This window comes from Aquarana catesbeiana, linkage group LG01 (assembly GCF_042186555.1).
Source record: "Aquarana catesbeiana isolate 2022-GZ linkage group LG01, ASM4218655v1, whole genome shotgun sequence".
NCBI classification, from domain to species: domain Eukaryota; kingdom Metazoa; phylum Chordata; class Amphibia; order Anura; family Ranidae; genus Aquarana; species Aquarana catesbeiana.
In genome coordinates this window covers 502,221,140-502,240,771 of record NC_133324.1, presented here as the reverse complement: position 1 = coordinate 502,240,771, position 19,632 = coordinate 502,221,140, and the positions used below count along the sequence as shown (strand labels likewise).

General features: G+C 43.0%; 1 protein-coding gene across 2 annotated transcripts in view; it reads right to left on the bottom strand.

Moving 5' to 3' along the window:
• USE1 (unconventional SNARE in the ER 1) overlaps nucleotides 1–19,632 on the bottom strand; it is a 190,604-nt gene that overhangs the window by 101,439 nt on the left and 69,533 nt on the right. The gene's annotated exons all lie outside the window — the stretch shown is intronic.

Genomic DNA, 19,632 nt, shown 5'->3' with positions numbered 1-19,632 from the left:
GATAGGCTGCGCTGATGGGCACTGACGGGCTGCACTGACAGGTGGCACTGATAGACGGCACTCCACGTTCACTCAGCGGTAAGGAAAGGGCAACCGATCAAGCCCATCTGTCAACCTGGGAATATGATGTTGGAGGTGGGCGGGCAGTGAGGGCAAGCCACGCTCATCACAGCACCGTCCACCAGAGGGCACCGGTTCACAGATAGGAGCATGAATCCTGCTCCAGCAGGCCGCAGAGCCACGGCCTCAATTATCGGCCAGCCCAAAGCTAGTCCGCACACCTGCGGTTGGGCCACCTGGGAGGATCCGGACCACTGCTGCAGTGTAACCCAGGCGGCAGGCCGCAATTTCCATTTGCCACTGCGACCTGGGTTTTGTCGAGCCCTGGCTTATGGTCTACCAGAACCCCCAGATCCTTCTCCACTATGGATTCCCCCAGTCCTACTCCCCCTAGTATGTATGATGCATGCATATTCTTAGCTCCCCAAGCCAACTTTACATTTATTAACATTAAACCTCATATGCCAAAGTTGCCCAATTAAACAGTGCATTGAGGTCAGCTTGTAAGTTGGAGACATCCTGTAAGGATGTTATTCCACTGCATAGCTTGGTGTCATCTACAAAGACTGAAATGGTACTTTTAATCCCAGACCCTATATCATTTATAAAGGTATTAAAAAGTAAGGGTCCCAACATTGAACCTTGGGGTACACACCACTGATAACCTTAGAGACCAGTACTACTCTCTGAATTCTGTCTTTTAGCCAGTTTTCTATCCATTTACAAAGTGATCTTTCCAAGCCTGTAGACTTTACCTTACGCATTATTCGTGTGTGGGGAACGGTGTCACGCTTTTGCAAAATCCAGGCATACTAAATCCACAGCCACCCCTCTGTCCAAGGTTTTACTTACCTCTTCATAAAAAGAAATCAGGTTGTTTTACAACTTCTGTCTTTCATGAATCCATGCGGTCTGTTTTTTTTTTTTATAAATCTTTTTATTTATTTTCCTTAACAGACAAAACAAAACACAGCACAACAAAACATCATGCACATTGGATCTTGATATTGTATTAATATATTTTAGGTTCAATCACCCTGCATAGCAACTATCAACCTAATCGCCCTCTTTGTTCCTCCCAAGACCTCCTGCTCTCTAGCTCGCCTCCAGGACTTCTCCCGAGCCGCGCCCACCCTGTGGAATTCCCTACCCCAATCTGTCAATCCCTGCAAACTTTCCTCTTCAGAGAAGCCTATCCTGCCTCCATCTAACAACTCCATTATTTTCTCCATTAGCTCGTGCCCCACAGCTATTACCATTTTGTATAACTTGATCCTTCCTCCTAGATTGTAAGCTCTAACGAGCAGGGCTCTCTGATTCCCCCTGTATTCAATTTTATTGTAATTGTACTGTCTGTCTTAATGTTGTATAGCGCTGAGCAAACTGTCAGAGCATTATAAATCCTGTATAATAATAATAATTTGTATAATAATAATAATAATATCAATTCAAAATACGAATTCAAACAAAGCGACAACTTGATGGGATATAATAATTAACAGAAAAAAAGTATTTTATCTAGGCCTAAATCTAGGCCTTCCCATTTGTCCGCTCAAATGTCAAACTTCCCCCCGTTAAACAAATCCAGACAATCACATTGCTGATTTTGTAAAGAATTTATTTGCAAATTATGGTGGAAAATAAGTATTTGGTCACCTACAAACAAGCAAGATTTCTGGTTCTCACAGACCTGTATCTTCTACTTTAAGAGGCTCCTCTGTCCTCCACTCATTACCTGTATTAATGGCACCTGTTTGAACTTGTTATCAGTATAAAAGACACCTGTCCACAACCTCAAACAGTCACACTCCAAACTCCAATATGGTGAAGACCAAAGAGCTATCGAAGGACACCAGAAACAAAATTGTAGACCTGCACCAGGCTGGGAAGACTGAATCTGCAATAGGCAAGCAGCATGGTGTGAAGAAATCAACTGTGGGAGCAATAATTAGAAAATGGAAGACATACGAGATCAATGATAATCTCCCTCAATCTGGGGCTCCACGCAAGATCTCACCCCGTTGGGTCAAAATGATCACAAGAATGGTGAGCAAAAATCCCAGAACCACACAAGGGGACCTAGTAAATGACCCGCAGAGAGCTGGGACCAACGTAACAAAGGCTACCATCAGTAACACACTACGCCGTCAGGGACTCAGATCCTGCAGTGCCAGACGTGTCCCCCTGCTTAAGCCAGTACATGTCCCGGCCTGTCTGAGGTTTGCTAGAGAGCATTTGGATGATCCAGAAGAGGATTGGGAGAATGTCATATGGTCAGATGAAACCAAAGTAGAACTGTTTGGTAAAAACACAACTCGTCGTGTTTGGAGGAGAGAGAATGCTGAGTTGAAACCCAAGAACACCATACCTACTGTGAAGCATGGGGGTGGCAACATCATGCTTTGGGGCTGTTTCTCTGCAAAGGGGACAGGACGACTGATCCGTGTACATGAAAGAATGAATGGGGCCATGTATCGTGAGATTTTGAGTGCAAACCTCCTCCCATCAGCAAGGGCATTGAAGATGAAACCTGGGTGGGTCTTTCAGCATTACAATGATCCCAAACACACCGTCTAAGAAGCATTTCAAGGTCCTGGAGTGGCCTAGCCAGTCTCCAGATCTCAACCCCATAGAAAACCTTTGGAGGGAGTTGAAAGTTCGTGTTGCCCTGCGACAGCCCCAAAACATCACTGCTCTAAAGGAGATCTGCATGGAGGAATGGGCCAACATACCAGCAAGTGTGTGTGACAACCTTGTGAAGACTTACAGAAAACGTTTGACCTCTGTCATTGCCAACAAAGGATATATAACAAAGTATTGAGATGAACTTTTGATATTGACAAAATACTTATTTTCCACCATAATTTGCAAATAAATTCTTTCAAAAATCAGGCAATTTGATTGTCTGGATTTGTTTCCACATTTTGTCTCTCATAGTTGAGGTATACCTATGATGACAATTACAGGCCTCTCTCATCTTTTTAAGTGGGAGAACTTGCACAATTGGTGGCTGACTAAATACTTTTTGCCCCACTGCAAGTTGAAGATTGAATTAAGTGTAGAAAAGGAAGAAAATTTCCAATCAGTGACCACTTGAGAGATTAATTTAATATTATATTTGGTCCATGCAATAGGCTCTGGTACTTAAAAAAAAAAATTAAGGGAGAGTAGGATTAAACCATAGAGGGGCATTTGGAGAAATCACACCCTTTGGATAATACTCACATCTGAGACCAGCCTCCCAAGCTCGAATAGTATTAACCATTAAAGCAGTCAACTGGTAGGTGCCCCTATTTAAGAGAACCTTAAGAGCTTCTATAGAACCTATCACTGCTGCTTCCAGCTGAGTGGAGGAGTTATAGAAATCGGGGCTTAGCCACCATACGGCCGTAATCAGCTTAGTGGCCAAAAAATATTTATATAAATCCGGAGAAGCTAAGCCTCCCTGTTCACAAGGGTGCATCAAGGTAGTTAATTTGTACCTGGGGTTCTTCGATCCCCATAAAAAAGCTGATTTAATCTTGTAAAAAAGGATACAGGGAGCCACTGAGGAGAATGTCTAAATAGGTACATACATTTTGGTATAATTTTCATTTTTAAAAAATTAATACATCCAATAAGGACAATATTGGACAAAATAGAGACGTCCATGCTTTCAATTTTGACCCAATGCCTCCTAGAATTGGAGTCAAATTCAGGGAAATAAATTCAGAAGCTAGGCGGGAAATTGCAATTCCTAAATACTTGAAATTCTCTACCCACTGCAATGGAATATCATTCGAAGCCGTGCTACGGGCTTCCACATCAATTGGGAACAACAGGGACTTAGTCCAATCTACCTTCAATCCTGTAACCGTTGAAAAAGAATCCAGCATCTCTAAGGTACTTGGGCGAGAGTCCTGCATCATTCAAAAATAATAAAAGGTCATCGGCATACAAAGCTACCCTCTCCTCCAAATACCCAATCCGCAATCCCTCAATATTGGGGGAAGTGTGTAAAGCCTCTGTCACTGGCTCCATAGAAATAGCAAAGAGGGTCAGAGAGAGAGAGGGCAGCCCTGCTGAGTTCCCCTAAATAATGAAAAAGGAGAGGACAACCCTGCTCCCATTATGCGGTCTGTTGCTTAAAATATTGTTTTCCAGCAAGAACTCATCTATCTGGTCTTTTATTAAAGCCACGTTCCACCTAAAATTGGAACTTCCGTCCTTCTGTCCGGATTCCTCCCCCCCTCCGGTGTCACATTTGGCACCTTTCAGGGGGAAGGGGGAAGCAGATACCTGTCTAATACAGGTATTTGCTCCCACTTCCGGCGAAAGATCGCTGTAGTATTCGCAGTGATCTACGTCATGTCCGGCCCCTCCTCCGTCCCCCTACTGTCTTCTGGGAGATACACAGGTCCCAGAAGACAGCAGGGACCACGCGGAACATGCGGCGCAACTCGCACATGCGCAGTAGGGAACCAGGCTGTAAAGCCACAAGGCTTTACTTCTCGATTCCCTTACTAGCAATGCCGGTGCCTGCACCCGGAACCGAGGGGACAGAATGGCTTCGGGTGATGACATCGCGGGTGCCCTGGACAGGTAAGTGTCCTTCTGCTGACTTTTAATTTTTTTTTTTAGGCAGAACTCCACTTTAAACTCCAGTATCTTCCCATTTATAGATGTTAAATTAACAGCACTATAGTTACTTGGAAAAGACTTCGATCCCTTTTTAAAAATAGGCACCACATTAGCCCTACGCCAATCCAGTGGTACTGTTCCAGTCATTAACTAGTCCCTATAAATTTGAAACAATGGCTTTGAAATGACAGAGCTCAAATTCCTTTAGGATCCGTGGGTCAATGTCATGTGGTCCAGGTGCTTTATCCACCTTTATTAAATGTTTCAATACCATCCACATTATGGACATGAGCTCCCCAATGCTCCTTCATATACAGAACTGAAGAAAGTTTTTAATACATTTGTCTTCTCTTTGTCCCCAGTCATCTACTCTGACCCTTTTTACTATTAATATATTTGAAGAATTTTTGGGGGTTTGTCCTACTATCTTTTGCAATCTGTCTTTCGTTATTAATTTATAAATCCTTGATTTCCTTTTTACATATTCTGTTATATTCGGTTATATTATTTGGAACATTTAAACGATGATAGTGTTCCTTAATTTTTATATTTTTTAAAAGCTGTTTTGTGATTAATTTATAGCTTTATTAACTTTGGCTGTGAGCCACATACGTTTTATTTTTAGCCTTTTAAACTTATTGCCCATGGGAATATACTTTGCAGTAAGTTCGCATACAGTCTTTTTGAAGAATTCCCATTTCTGTTCTGTGTTCAGTGATGCCAATATTCCCTCCAAGTCTAAATCCTGGAAAGCAGCCCTCATCCTTGGAAAATTTGCTCTTCTAAAAGTTAAGTGTTTTTAAATTTCCCGTACGTGTTTGTTGCTTACAGCTAACATTAAATAAAATCATGTTATGTCACTGCTACCCAGATGTTCTTTTATATGAATATCGGTAATAAGCTCTGCATTGTTTAAGGTTACCAAGTCAGCAGAGCATCATTCCTAGTGAGGGCCTCAAACTGGACCATAAAATTGTCTTGTAATAGGTTTATACATTTTTTCTTGGCCACTGGGCAAACAGGATTAGTTTATACTTGGCCTGACTTAACTTATGAACTATTCTTGATTGCAGAGCTACAGGTGGGAATGCCTAGCCCAGTCGTTCCACTTTTGGGAAGACCAAATTTTTTTCTGAGCAAGAAGAATCATTCTAGTCTCTCCAGGAAGTAATTTCCTGTGCTATCTGGAAGAGATGAGGGGATTTAGAATCCCCTTGATGATTCAGTTAAGCCACTGTAGTCTCGTTGCCAGAGAACTTCAGGACTTTGTGATGCCTCTCTAAAGATTGAAAATGCTAAATATACTCTTTTACTGCTGTTAATTCTTTTAGAATCAATAATGCTTCCATCATCTTCCTTTCCCAGATTCCCTGTGCTTGATGGTTCTGGGTGTGTGCATTCCTGCACCAAAAGCTGGCATCCTTGGTAATCTTTACCTTTCATGTTTGAGCTAAGCCATGCCCCATGAAAGGTCTTCCAAGTTTCTGCCAGAACACCAAAGATTGGCAGACTTTTGAAGGTAGAGGAACTTTTGAATCCAGAGACTTTTTTTTCCAATCCCACAAAGAAAGCAGGAAAAACTGGAGATCCCTTGAATGAAGCTAAGCCCTAGTCAGGACCAGAAAGGAAGTCATCAAACCTAAAAGCCTTTAATAGGTCTCTCAGACATCAGTCTTGCTGCTGAGAGATGGTAGGACAGTAAGTGGGTCTTGTGCATCTTCTCATCTGGAATAAACTTTTTTTTTGTCACAAAATAGATTTCCTAACCCAATCAAATGAGTCCTTTATGTTTAATCAACCACCCTGGATCTCTTAGGGTGGACTTTACTTGGTGCAGGTGTGTCAAGACTTCCTCTTGACAGGCATAAAAGAGAATGTTGTTTAAGAGCCCATTCACACAGGGACGACTTGTCAGGCGACCTAGTCACCTGACAAGTCGCCTCCCGTTCTGTACAATGGAACCGTTCTAATCGGAGCGACGCAAGTCGCTCCGACTTAGAAAAAGGTTCCTGTACGACTTTGGGGGCGACTTGGGGCGACTTCTATACAGAAGTCGTTTTGCAAGTCGCCGCGGAAGTCATTTGCAGGTCGCCTCGCTGAGGCGACCTGCAAGTCGTGTTGCCCCTGTGTGAATGGGGTCTAAGTGATGGATCATAGCAGTGTCAGCCTGATTGCAGATAATTGCAAGCACCTGGCCCAAGAGTGGTGTACAGCCCGGGATGGTAGTGTTAGTGAGGCCTAAGGCTGTGTTCACATTTATGCAAATTTAATGCATTTTGAACCACGTATGATTTGCATGACAATGGAATTAAACCGCCTTTTTTAATGGAGCCAGTTCACATATGCGGTGCAGCGGCAGTGTAAATTCACTGTGAATTTAAAAAGAGTTCTGTGCTTTCTTTGAGCACTGCGGTGCAGTTCAGATGCGAATTCCAGGCTTATTGCTTTCAATGGGAACACATCTGAATCGCACATTGGATCAGATTTAGACACGAATCCGATCCGGGAAACAAAAAAAAAAAAAAAAACAGCATGGGTGTTCCTCCTCCAATTCATACCAGGCCCTTTTAGGGTGGACACATACCTGCTAATAGTGTGCATGGATAATGGTCTGGTATGGCTTTTAAAGGGAAACCCCATGCCAAAATTAAAAAAAAAAAATGGAGTGGGTTTGCCCTCAAAATCCATACCAGACCATTATCCATGCACACTATTAGCAGGTATGTGTCCACCCATACTACTGACAGGGCAGCTTGGGGGTGGGGCCAGAGCAGGGGCAGGAAAAGCTTTTAAGGTGCAGGTGTTTGATGCCCACTTGAAGCTTATCATGTTGTATGCTGCATCACTTGCCCTGCAGCTTCCTGCAAGGCAGGACAGCTCCAAGGTAAGCCAAAGCATGCATGCAACTCTGTACTTACCTAACCACTATGCGCAGATGGCCATCTAGCAGCGATTTTATTTTTCTATGTGCCTTATTTGAGGGTCCATTTGTTTATTTTGCAGACAGTCCCCAGAAGAGAAAAGGGCTAAGACTAGTAGTAAAGCATGATCTTCGTGCAGTCACAAACTATCCTCAGATTGGACCAAACCTCTGTGTCAAAAATGTATCAGTAAACTGGTGGCTAAGGAATCACAGGAGTTTTTTAAAGAGCTCATGTTGACCTTTAAAAAGGAAATGTGGGAGACCTTTAAACCATTACACAGTGTGATTCAAAATCTCCAAATCCCAGGCAACAAAGCTTCTGGCAGCAACCCCTCCACCAGCCAGTTGTCAATCCCATCTCTGCAGCAGGGATAAGTCTTTCAGATCCGATCAGGAAAAGGACTCAGAGGCTTCTATCTTAGTATCAGATGATGGCCTATACTCAGATGAAGAAGTGGAAGACTCTCAGAGTTTCCTCTTACCATTGGAGGACACGGAAGAGCTGCTGAGAGCGATCATGGACACCCTGGGCATAAAGGAGCAGTCTCCATGACAAGATGTGCAAAGGTCTGCAACCCAAGAAACCCAGAACCTTCTCAGTCCATCAAATTTTAAAAGATAAATACAGTGGGGACGGAAAGTATTCAGACCCCATTAAATTTTTCACTCTTTGTTATATTGCAGCCATTTGCTAAAATCATTTAAGTTCATTTTTTTCTTCATTAATGTACACATAGCACCCCACATTGACAGAAAAACACAGAATTGTTGACATTTTTGCAGATTTATTAAAAAAAGAAAAACTGAAATATCACATGGTCCTAAGTATTTAGACCCTTTGCTGTGACACTCAGATATTTAACTCAAGTGCTGTCCATTTCTTCTGATCATCCTTAAGATGGTTCTACACCTTCATTTGAGTCCAGCTGTGTTTGATTATACTGATTGGACTTGATTATGAAAGCCACACACCTGTCTATATAAGACCTTACAGCTCACAGTGCATGTCAGAGCTTCTACTAAATACTTTTTTCAGTATTTAGTAGAAGCACCCTTTTGATCTAATACAGCCATGAGTCTTTTTGGGAAAGATGCAACAAGTTTTTCACACCTGGATTTGGGGATCCTCTGCCATTCCTCCTTGCAGATCCTCTCGAGTTCTGTCAGGTTGGATGGTAAACGTTGGTGGACAGCCATTTTTAGGTCTCTCCAGAGATGCTCAATTGGGCAATCCAAATGCAGAATATATATGTGTAAAGAACTTGTGAAATATGTAATCATACATGTAAGTTAGACTGCATAAATAGACTATTGACCTTTAAAAGATCCCCATAGGGAGAATGCATCTATCAATCCTATTAATCCTATTATTGTTTAGCCTTGTATGTGTGGGGTCACTGGCATAAATTACTATGGTGCTAGTATGGCGACTGGGTGCAGCTAGGGAGGGTCCTACCTTATAGGTTGGTGTGATTTCTGTGTAGGTGGGCGTGCCTTGTGTGGGCTGGTGCTGGTGGTGATCAGGATGTACAGGTGCACACATATATAGGAGGAGACCATACATGTGAGTAGCCATTACCCGCTTAGGCTCTGGGGAAGGGGGTTCTCCCCCGAAATGCGTTAGCCATCGCTTTATCCACTTGATGTCCGGTCTTGTCGATGTTCAGACCTGCGTACCTGCAGCATTGTCAATGCCTGTCATTCATGCTCGTTTGTGAGTATATATTTTGCCGTTTTACACTTTAATAAAATGTTACCAGTGGTAATGCACTAGGTCGGTGCGCCCTCCTTTCTTTCTTTTTTCTTTAGTCTGTGAATACCCATTATTCTGAGGAGGGCTGCAAGATGGCAGATACCACTGAATGTATTGGTCATACCACACATTGAGGAACTAGACACCTGAGCGCAGGAGAGATTTCTATTTTTGTCTACTAAATACTGAGCAAAGGGTCTGAATACTCAGGACCATGTGATATTTCAGTTTTTCTTTTTTAATAAATCTGCAAAAATGTCAACAATTCTGTGTTTTTCTGTCAATATGGGGTGCTGTGTGTACATTAATAAGGAAAACAAATGAACTTAAATGATTTTAGCTAATATAACAGAGTGAAAAATGTAAGGGGGTCTGAATACTTTCCGTCCCCACTGTAAATACCAAGCGCCAATGAATAGTGATCAAATAAATTCAAACGTAATTCCACCAGCTGCAGTAAAAACTTGCTAAATAGCAAATAAACGAAAAAGAAACAATCCACCGCGCTAGGTGTAAATAATATATACAAAATCTTAAACAGGCCCAATTTGGTGATATAAAAGTGCTCGTGCTCACTAGTGAATCGGTGTTCCGAGGTGCTCAGACTGGGTGCCCCGCATAGATGTACACTCACCCCTAGGAGTTGAACGATCTCCAGTATGGTCGTTCAGGCATGTAGGGAGACTGGAGAGATCCTCACTGACACCTCTTGCAGTACGTTGCCTCATAAAAGGTGAATGGGAATAATAGAAAAGAATCCTCATTGCGCAATGCCGTTGAAAAATGTATTGATAAAGCCAGTTAAAAATTACACTCACATGTAATGTTGCCTAATATCCTGGCACCCAGCGTGGGAAGAGGGAAGAATCAGAAATGAGCCCTGGTTCACATCGGTGCGATTTGACATGTCAAATCGCCTGTCAAATCAGCAGCAATGGCACTGTCCTAATCGGTGCTGCACGGCACCGATTTCAAAAAGTAGTTTCTGTACTGTCTGTGAAATCACAGCTGAAATCGGGACTGACGTGCTGAACTCGCATGGCTTCATTCCCACAGCTCAGTGTGAACCTGGGCTAACACTTTTCACGCCAACAGCAATAAAACAAATGTACCCATTCGCAGAAGAGGACACTTAAACCTGGGCTAAATGCCCCAAAGTGGACATGTTGCTCTCAAAGATCACAAACTAGACGACCTCTCTTTTGGAGAACTCAAAGGGACTCGCTAATCTACCTGGGGTATGTGCTGGACGCAAAGGAAACAAAGATTTTCCTCACACAAAAACAAGAAGGAGAGGATAACAAAGGAAATAGCATCAATATGCTACCTCAACCTGATCACCTTCAGGAAGGCCATGAGGGTACTGGGCCTCATGTTATCCTATATACCAGCCATTACGTGGGCACAGCTGCACACTTAGGCCTCTACAGAATTTCAACCTAAAGCAATGGGACGGGAACCCATGATCCATGAACAGAATGGTCAAAGTCCCACTAGAGGTCAAAACATCTGCATTTGTTGCTAAACCCACACGTATACTGCAAGGGGCACCAGTGAACATGTTTCGTTCCCTTAATTCATGGAACTTCGTCAGAGCTCCGACGAAGTTCCATGAATTAGGGGAACGAAACATGTAAGCTTTCTTATGCTGGGAAAGCACCTCCGTCATGCACCCCCCCCCAGCTTATACCTATTTGAGGAAATTGGGGTACCGAACTGCTACCTTATCACCTATACTTGGAAACGATCAAACACACTCATTTCTCAGATGAGCCGCCATGGATTAAACCAGCAGAAGGTGTCATGGAATGGATATAAACCCCGCTGATCAGTCTAACATCTCAGGTGTAGATTCACCTATGCCTTGCTCCTTATGTGGATGAATTGTAACATCGTTTGGACGTACACATCATACAGACATGCACCAAGACCGCTCTTTGACTGATCATGTTACATCATTATGCACTGGAGGCATATCCGCATGATCAACTATGAGTGAGTAACCCTGGCTGTCATTGTCTTATACTCTATTTGCTACTAATACCTGGAGAACATACAGCAATCAGATGTTCACTGAAACAATATCTTTATACAGCATTTATCCTTTAGCTTTGAGGATACATATGTATGTTACAGATACCCTGGTATATAGCCATTTTGTATGTCATACATCTAGATGTTCCAACTTTATGGCCTTTATCCTTCCAATCCAGTGGTGAATTTACAATATTGGACAGTTTACATATAGGATGAGAATAATGGGTCTGACCCTTATTAGAGGAAGCATTGACTCTTCCTACTTTCTATTTATTATCCATCATTTGGACTAATGCCTTGTCCTGATATGTTTTTTTGTAACTTTTTTGTCCATCATTTTTCATCATCATTTTTTGACTGACAGACTGACTGCAGGTTTTGGCTAGCCACTGAGATATTTGTTTATGGAAACAGCGTGAATTATTTTTGCATTAGCAAAATCACGCTGCTCCTTCAGGAATTTCACAGTTCAGCCTCCACCCGTTGGTAGCCGGGGGTATTACAGGTGTCTTAGGGGGTGCTATATATTGTGGAAGGGAGGGCTCTATAACAGCGGGCTCCCCCACTTATTCATGTAGGATCATATTGTTTACAGGGAGGGTCAAATAGTTTGGTGGGGTCCCATTGGTTTGGGTATACCCACCATATCTATCTTTTAAGGGGGGTTGTGAATATCTTTGTATTTTGCTTAATATAGCCAATAAATTATTGTGTAGTTTACTCTTCAGGGTGTGTTTTTGGTCATTTAGTTTTTTATATTTTTATTTTTGGTTCATCTCAGCAATACACCTGAAAGGGGCAGAGAACAAACGGATTATCTAAGCAGGAACACCGTGAGGCACACGCAGTGGTCACTAGACCAATCAACATTCAACTGGATCACTCAGATCTGGGGGACACCTGTGTACGTGCATCAAAACACAACACCAAGGCCCTGAGATTATTCTCCCTTTCCCTGAGTGATGGCAGTATGGGGCTGAACGCCTTCACCTAAAATTGCTTATTTACACTATGCTGCACGTTCCCATCAACGATTTTGATTCCAAGAGTCATCCAAAAAAAGAAAAGGCCACAGTCATTTTAACTGCACCATATTGGCCCCAGAGAGCTTGGTTCAGCAATCTCAAAAACACGAGCATTTAGCCACACCTACTGTTACCGGACAAAAAGGACTTGCTAACACAGGGTCCGATTCAGCACCCATACATCAAAATATTGAAGTTTCCAGCGTGGCTACTGAAAGGGTGATGTTACGGAACAAGGGTCTGTCAGACAAAGTAGTAAACACCATTATAGCAAAACAATAAGTTGCAGGAAATTTCCCTCATGGGACCTATCTAAGGACTCCCATTGAACCTCTCGATGAGTGTTTGGACAAAATACTCACCTTAAAACCAGTGCTTCTAGTATCTCTGGTGTCAGCCAGATGAGTGAGTGAAATTCAAGCTCTGTCAACTTTGGAGCCATACTATACGATCCTCCTAGACAATGCTTTCTCCTGACCCAGCCTTCCTGCCCAAGGCTCCCTCAGCTTTTCACAGGACATTATCATTCCTTCCCTCCCAGCTAACCTTAACAGCAGCAAAAGGGACACCTACTCCAAATTAGAAGAATCCTTATAGCCTGCCTGGAATGGACCAAAGATTGGTGGAGGGCCTTGGCACTATTTGTTCTATACTCAGGAACAAATCGAGGCCAACTAGCTTCAAACAGCACAATAGCAAGAGCTGCAGGTCGGCGACACGGTTGAGCTTTAAAACCTTTGTAAAGCACTATCGCACTGACCGCCTGTCCAATCAAGGTCAAACTTTCGGTAGCAAATTCTCCAGATGGTGGACGTATTCCCTGCTACATGCTAAATCCTCCCAGATGCCTCCCTGGAAGACGACTTGAGAAATCAGAGTTAGGTACCTTGTAACTCCTTTTCTAGGAAGTCTCCCAGGGCAGCATTCTTAAGGTGGTGGCACGTTTGATATATCTTTTGATTCACCCTGGTGTTCGTCATTAGATTGAATTGGTCACAGTTTATCCACAAGCAATTGTATGGACTTTCCATTTAATAGCACAGTTTTTTTCCCCTTTATACAGTATATTTGTGTTAACACATATCGAGCTGCTGCCTTTTGGACTATATTTTCTGTTTTACAGTTATTGTGAAGTTTCAATTTATTTTCACATAAGTTTCAATGTATATATATTTTTTGACCTAGCACGTTTTTTTTCCCTGTTAATTCGCGCGCCCCTGCCAAAATGTTAAATTCTTAGTACCAGTAGATAAGGCATTAAGATCACCTGTTGTTCTTTCGATACTTATATATTACTGAGGCATGCAGGTATGTGGTTCCCAAAAGGCTCAGCATCTGAAAACAATGTGGCAGGCAAAAGTGACAAAGGGCCCAGAAATGTAACAATGCCTGGAAGAGACAATGACCTGACAGAAAAAGACCTAAAAGACATGCTCATGTCAGAGTGAGACTGCAAATTCTCCTAATGCCCTCCTGTAGCACCTGAAAGCCGTCAAGAATGGCCAGAACAAAAGCCACCACAGCTGCTGGGAACTCGCCACTCACAAAACTTTAATTTCTGACAAAGCATTTCCAGTGAGGAGGCAAAGACAGAGACCAAATCTGAGGGCTTTATGAATTGGCCCAAAGAAACCCATGGCCAAGATTTTGTCAGCAAAAAGGTGCCTTAGGAGTACACTTCAAGCTATCACCCCTGATAGGCAGCAGCCAAACTGGATCTATATGGGGACCACTGACCCAACGGCCATCCGATCAGGAAGAAAACAGTAAAAGTTACAGTGCTTTCCTAGAAACATATGCTCAATACTGACAATGTCATCAGATACAGTCAGCTCCATAAATATTGGGACATCGACAAAATTCTAATCTTTTTGGCTCTATACACTACCACAATAGATTTGAAACTAATAAGATGTGCTTTAACTGCAGACTTTCAGCTTTAATTTGAGGGTATTTACATCAAAATCAGGTGAACGGTGTAGGAATTACAACAGTTTGTTTATGTGCCTCCCACTTTTTAAGGAACCAAAAGTAATGGGACAATTGGCTGCTCAGCTGTTCCATGGCCAGGTGTGTGTTATTCCCTCATTATCCCTTTACAAGGAGCAGATAAAAGGTCCAGAGTTCATTTCAAGTGTGCTATTTGCATTTGGAATCTGTTGCTGTCAACTCTCAATATGAGATCCAAAGAGCTGTCACTATCAGTGAAGCAAGCCATCATTAGGCCAAAAAAACAAAACAAACCCATCAGAGAGATAGCAAAAACATTAGATGTTTGGAACATCCTTTAAAAGAAATAACGCACCGGTGAGCTCAGCAACACCAAAAGACCCGAAAGACCACAGAAAACAACTGTGGTGGATGACCGATGACCGAAGAATTGAAAGAAGTGGAATGTTATTCAATGGCCATGTCAATCACCTGAACTGAATCCGATTGAGCATGCATTTCACTTGCTGAAGACAAAACTGAAGGGAGAATGCCCCAAGAACAAGCAGGAACTGAAGACAGTTGCAGTAGAGGCCTAGCAGAACATCACCAGGGATGAAAACCAGCGTCTGGTGATGTCTATGCGTTCCAGACTTCAGGCTGTAATTGACTGCAAAGGATTTGCAACCAAGTATTAAAAAGTGAAAGTTTGATGGATGATTGTTAATCTGTCATTACTTTTGGTCCCTTAAAAAGTGGGAGGCACATATACAAACTGTTGTAATTTCTACACCGTTCATCTGATTTGGATGTAAATACCCTCAAATTAAAGCTGAAAGTCTGCAGTTAAAGCACATCTTTTTCGTTTCATTTCAAATCCATTGTGGTGGTGTATAGAGCCAAAAAGATTAGAATTGTATCGATGTCCCAATATTTATGGACCTGACTGTATGTTATTTAAACTGAGCTCAGCCTGGGCTTTGTCCGCGACAATCTTCAGCTACTTCCCTGTTACCTGTGATCTGCATCTGAATGCTCAATTGACCTTCTAATATGGACTCCGTTTTCTACTGACCTGTCTTCTTCAATACATCTACCGATCCTTTTGCACCTGTTACCAGCCCTGGCTATGCGCTCAACTTTGTTCCAACCTATCGATTCTCCTTGCTGAAGCCTGCTTGTTCCTGACTTTGACCTTCCCTGCCTCCTGTGGACTATTGCAATGCTCACAAATTGCTGCCCAGAGGTCTAAACATTTTTTTGAAACGCTTGCATGTTCCTGTCCACTGGTTCCTGCATCATAAGGCACTCTTGTCCCTCCATGCCTTCAAAATCCTTGTCTCGCTACCTAAAGATTTTAAGGGTGGAATTTTAGACGAGGCCATACTTTTAAGCTTCCAATACCCATATTTTATTTAACACGTGACTCTCACACACAGAATACCACCCAGGAAAAACTCTTTAGCAATGCTACTGAGACAGGAGAACAGCCCACTTGTAACATTTATAGCAAAAAAACATTTTAAATAGAAGTGTGGGAGCCTTTATTTATTTATTTCAGGTACTTATATAGTGCCGTCAATTTACGCAGCGCTTTGCATATACATTGTACATTCACATCAGTCTCTACCCTCAAGGAGCTTACAACCTAAGGTCCCTAACACACATTCATACATATACTAGGACCAATTTAGACAGGATCGATTAACCTACCAGCATGTCTTTAGAGTGTGGGAGCAAACCGGAGTACCCGGAGGAAACCCACGCAGACACAGGGAGGAGAACATGCAAACTCCAGGCAGATGGTGTCGTGGTCGGGATTCGAACCAGCGACCCTTTTTGCTGCTAGGTGAAAGTGCTAACCACTACACCACTGTGCTGCCCACTTTTTAAAAGCTTTTATTGCTGCCTGCATTCCCGTGTTTGCAATATCTGCTTACTTTCTGTCCCAGTGATAGGGTTCAGTGAGACAGATAATCAGTAGAAATGTCCACATCTGAGATCTAGATGGCACTAAAAAAATGACAGAGGTTGTAGACCTTTTCTACACTTTTGAACTGATCTACATGCCAGTATGAATCTTGCAAGAAAATTATTCAGACATAACTTTTCCAAAGCCCTACATTTCAAATAACAATAACCTAAATATATCAATTGTATTATTTTGCTGTGAATGAACAGCAAAGTCTTGCATATTTGTTGTTGCAATAAACTAGCTGACCATTTTCTAAAGCATAACCACAACATCCTGAATATTTAGGAACAAAGATTACACTGGTGGTACCCCAAGTTACTCAACCCTTTCCCTGCCAAAGCAGTTTTTTTTTATTGCATACATACTAAAATGCACATTTTTGCATGAAAACACCCTTAGCCCAGGTTCAAACTGAGCTGCGGGAATAAAGCCGCGCGAGTTCAGCTGAACTCACATGATTTCACTCCCGCATGTCAGTCCCAATTTCGGCCGCGATTTCAGAGACGTCTGTGCAGTTTCTGCACAGATGTCAATGTAAATCGCAGCCCGAAATCGCAAAACGTAGTACAGAAAATACCTTTTGAAATCAGTGCGGAGCCGCACCGGATTAGGACAGTGCCATTGCTGCTGACTGGACATTGTCGGCATGTCAAATCGCATGGCAAATCGTACCAATGTGAACCAGGGCTTAAAAATCAAATTTTCTCAAAGCAGAGGGCCCATAGAATACAAACATGGCAGCTGTAATTAGCGCAACAGAGTATCAAATCTATTTTTTCTATATATTAATCTATATTTTCAGTAAAAAATACATTCAAATGCATTTTAGTGTACACAAACACAATATAATCTCCAAATTTCTATCTTGTAAATTATTGTTAGTACTTTGAATTTTATTTGTTGGGTGAGTGGAAGCCAGTGGAGGGATTGGCAGAGAGGGGTGGAGGACACTGAATGGTTGGTAAGGTGGATGAGTCTTGCAGCTGCATTCATTATGGACTGAAGGGGGGATAGTCTATGTAAAAATAATCCAATGAGGAGGGAGTTGCAGTAGTCGAGAAGAGAGATAACCAGGGAGTGAATCAGAAGCTTGGTGGAGTCATTAGTTAAAAAGGGGCATATTCTGGAAATGTTTTGGAGGCTAAGGCGGCATGATTTGGACAGGGATTGTATGTGGGCCTGAAAGGACAGTTCAGAGTCTAAAGTTACCCCTAGCACCCTGGCATGTGGGGACGGACTGATAGATATGCCATTGATCTTGACAGAGAGGTCAGGGGAAGGGGCACATGGGGGAGGAAATATTAAGAGCTCAGTTTTAGATAGTTTCAGTTTGAGGAAGTGGTTTGACATCCAGGTTGATATGTCTGTTAGTAAATCAGTGATGCGTGAGGAGATTGATGGGGTGAGCTGAGGGGCAGAGAGATAGATTTGGGTGTCATCAGCATATAAAATGGCAGTGGAAGCCATGGGAGGCTCTCCGCTGACCCAGGGAGGACGTGTAGATCGAGAATAGTAAAGGTCCAAGGACAGAACCTTGGGGGACCCCAACGGTAAGAGGAGTTGGAGAGGAGGAAGTGGAAATGTAAGTGACACTGAAGGTGCGATGAGATAGGTAAGATTCAAACTAACAGAGTGTGCAGCCATGGAGACCAAGCAAATTTAGTTTTTAAGGAGGAGGGGGTGGTCAACTGTATCAAAGGCAGCGGAAAAGTCCAAGAGTAAGAGAACGGAATAATGACCGTTGGTTCTGGCTGTTAGTAAGTCGTGAGTTTTAGGAGGGCAGTTTCTGTGGAGTGCTGTGGCCGAAATCCAGACTGAAGGGGATCAAGAAGGTTATTCTCAATGAAATGGTCGCTCAGTCGGTTGTAGACTAAACGTTCAAGGAGTTTGGAGGCAAAAGGGAGTAAAGAGATGGGTCTTAGGTTGTTAAAATTGGTGGGCCTTTTTTGCAAAATTCTAATTTTTAATGCAATTTTATGTCCCTGGACAGACTTTTTTGCACTAGTCACATGAATGCACACAACAATCAGAATGGATACAAACGTGCAACAAGCAATATCAAACTGGGTATCAGTGAAGGAAGAAGGATCACCGGGACAGCAGTGAGCTTGGCAGACAGCAGAGAAAAGTTTGCGAATGAGGGCAATGTAATGCTCCATCAATAGATGAAAAAAGACCAGAAGGGGATTGTCAAAGTGAATACCTACTCCAAGCTGATCACCCCCAGAGCCACACACAACATCCCAGCAGTAAACTGCACGCTTCCCTGTCAACCTACCATGTACCAGTTCAGCCAAACCTAGTTACCACTGGAAGCATCTGTGTATTTTCAGCAAAGCTCTGGGCTGATCAACAAGCTCCTCTCCCCCTCCCAGGTCCAGCCCTCCCTGCATATGGAGCGCCACTGTAGTGTAGCAGGCTCGGGCTTACATAGGCAGGCATCAACCTCATATGTAGAAATGCTGAAAGACATCAAGATTCCTGCACTCCCACTGGCTCCCTTCAGCCAGTTCTGGCTGTTGGGCTGTATTAGAAGGGAAGCTGGAGCCTTGTGAGCATCATTATCCTGGGACTGTTAAAGCGGAGTTCCACCCAATTTTGAGAGGTGGTCTTAAACGAAAGACCACCCTCTCCACCCCTCATTTTTGAATATTTAAAAAAAAAAATGTTCTTTCTCTAGTACCTTTATTGTAAGTACTAAGAGTACTTCCGATCCAGGTGGGCTGCGGCCCAGGACGTCACATCCTCTTCTGCGGCGAGCCCCCCCCCCCGTTGTCTTCTGGGACCTGTGTGTGTCCCAGAAGACAAGCTGGCCATTCACAAAGGCCATTCACTGGGACTCACAGTCGTAAACCAGCAGTGAAGCCGCAAGGCTCCACTGCCGGTTTCCCTTAATTGGAATGGCGGCGCCTGCACCCGATCAGATGGATGGATTGGTTTCGTGGGGGGGGGGGCGACGTTGTGGGCTCCCTGGACAGGTAAGTTTCCTTATTAAAAGTCAGCAGTTACAGTGTTTCCAAGAGCCAGTGGAAGTGTAGGACAGTGCTCTTCTGCCAAGCCACAGCCCCAATTTACTCCAACAGCTATAGACTAGCTGTCAAAGCAGACAGGAAACCAGGACTTGGTAGGAGGAAGGCTGCAACTTGGTAGCTGAGAACCACTGATACCGGTATAGGAAATACTAAATTTTTTTGTGCAGCCATGGCCACAGAAACGATTGGTAAACACATACAATGATTTCAAAGCGTGTTCAGTGTGAACGAGGACTAATACAGTGATCGGTGCTAAAAAATCTAGTAAAATATAGCTA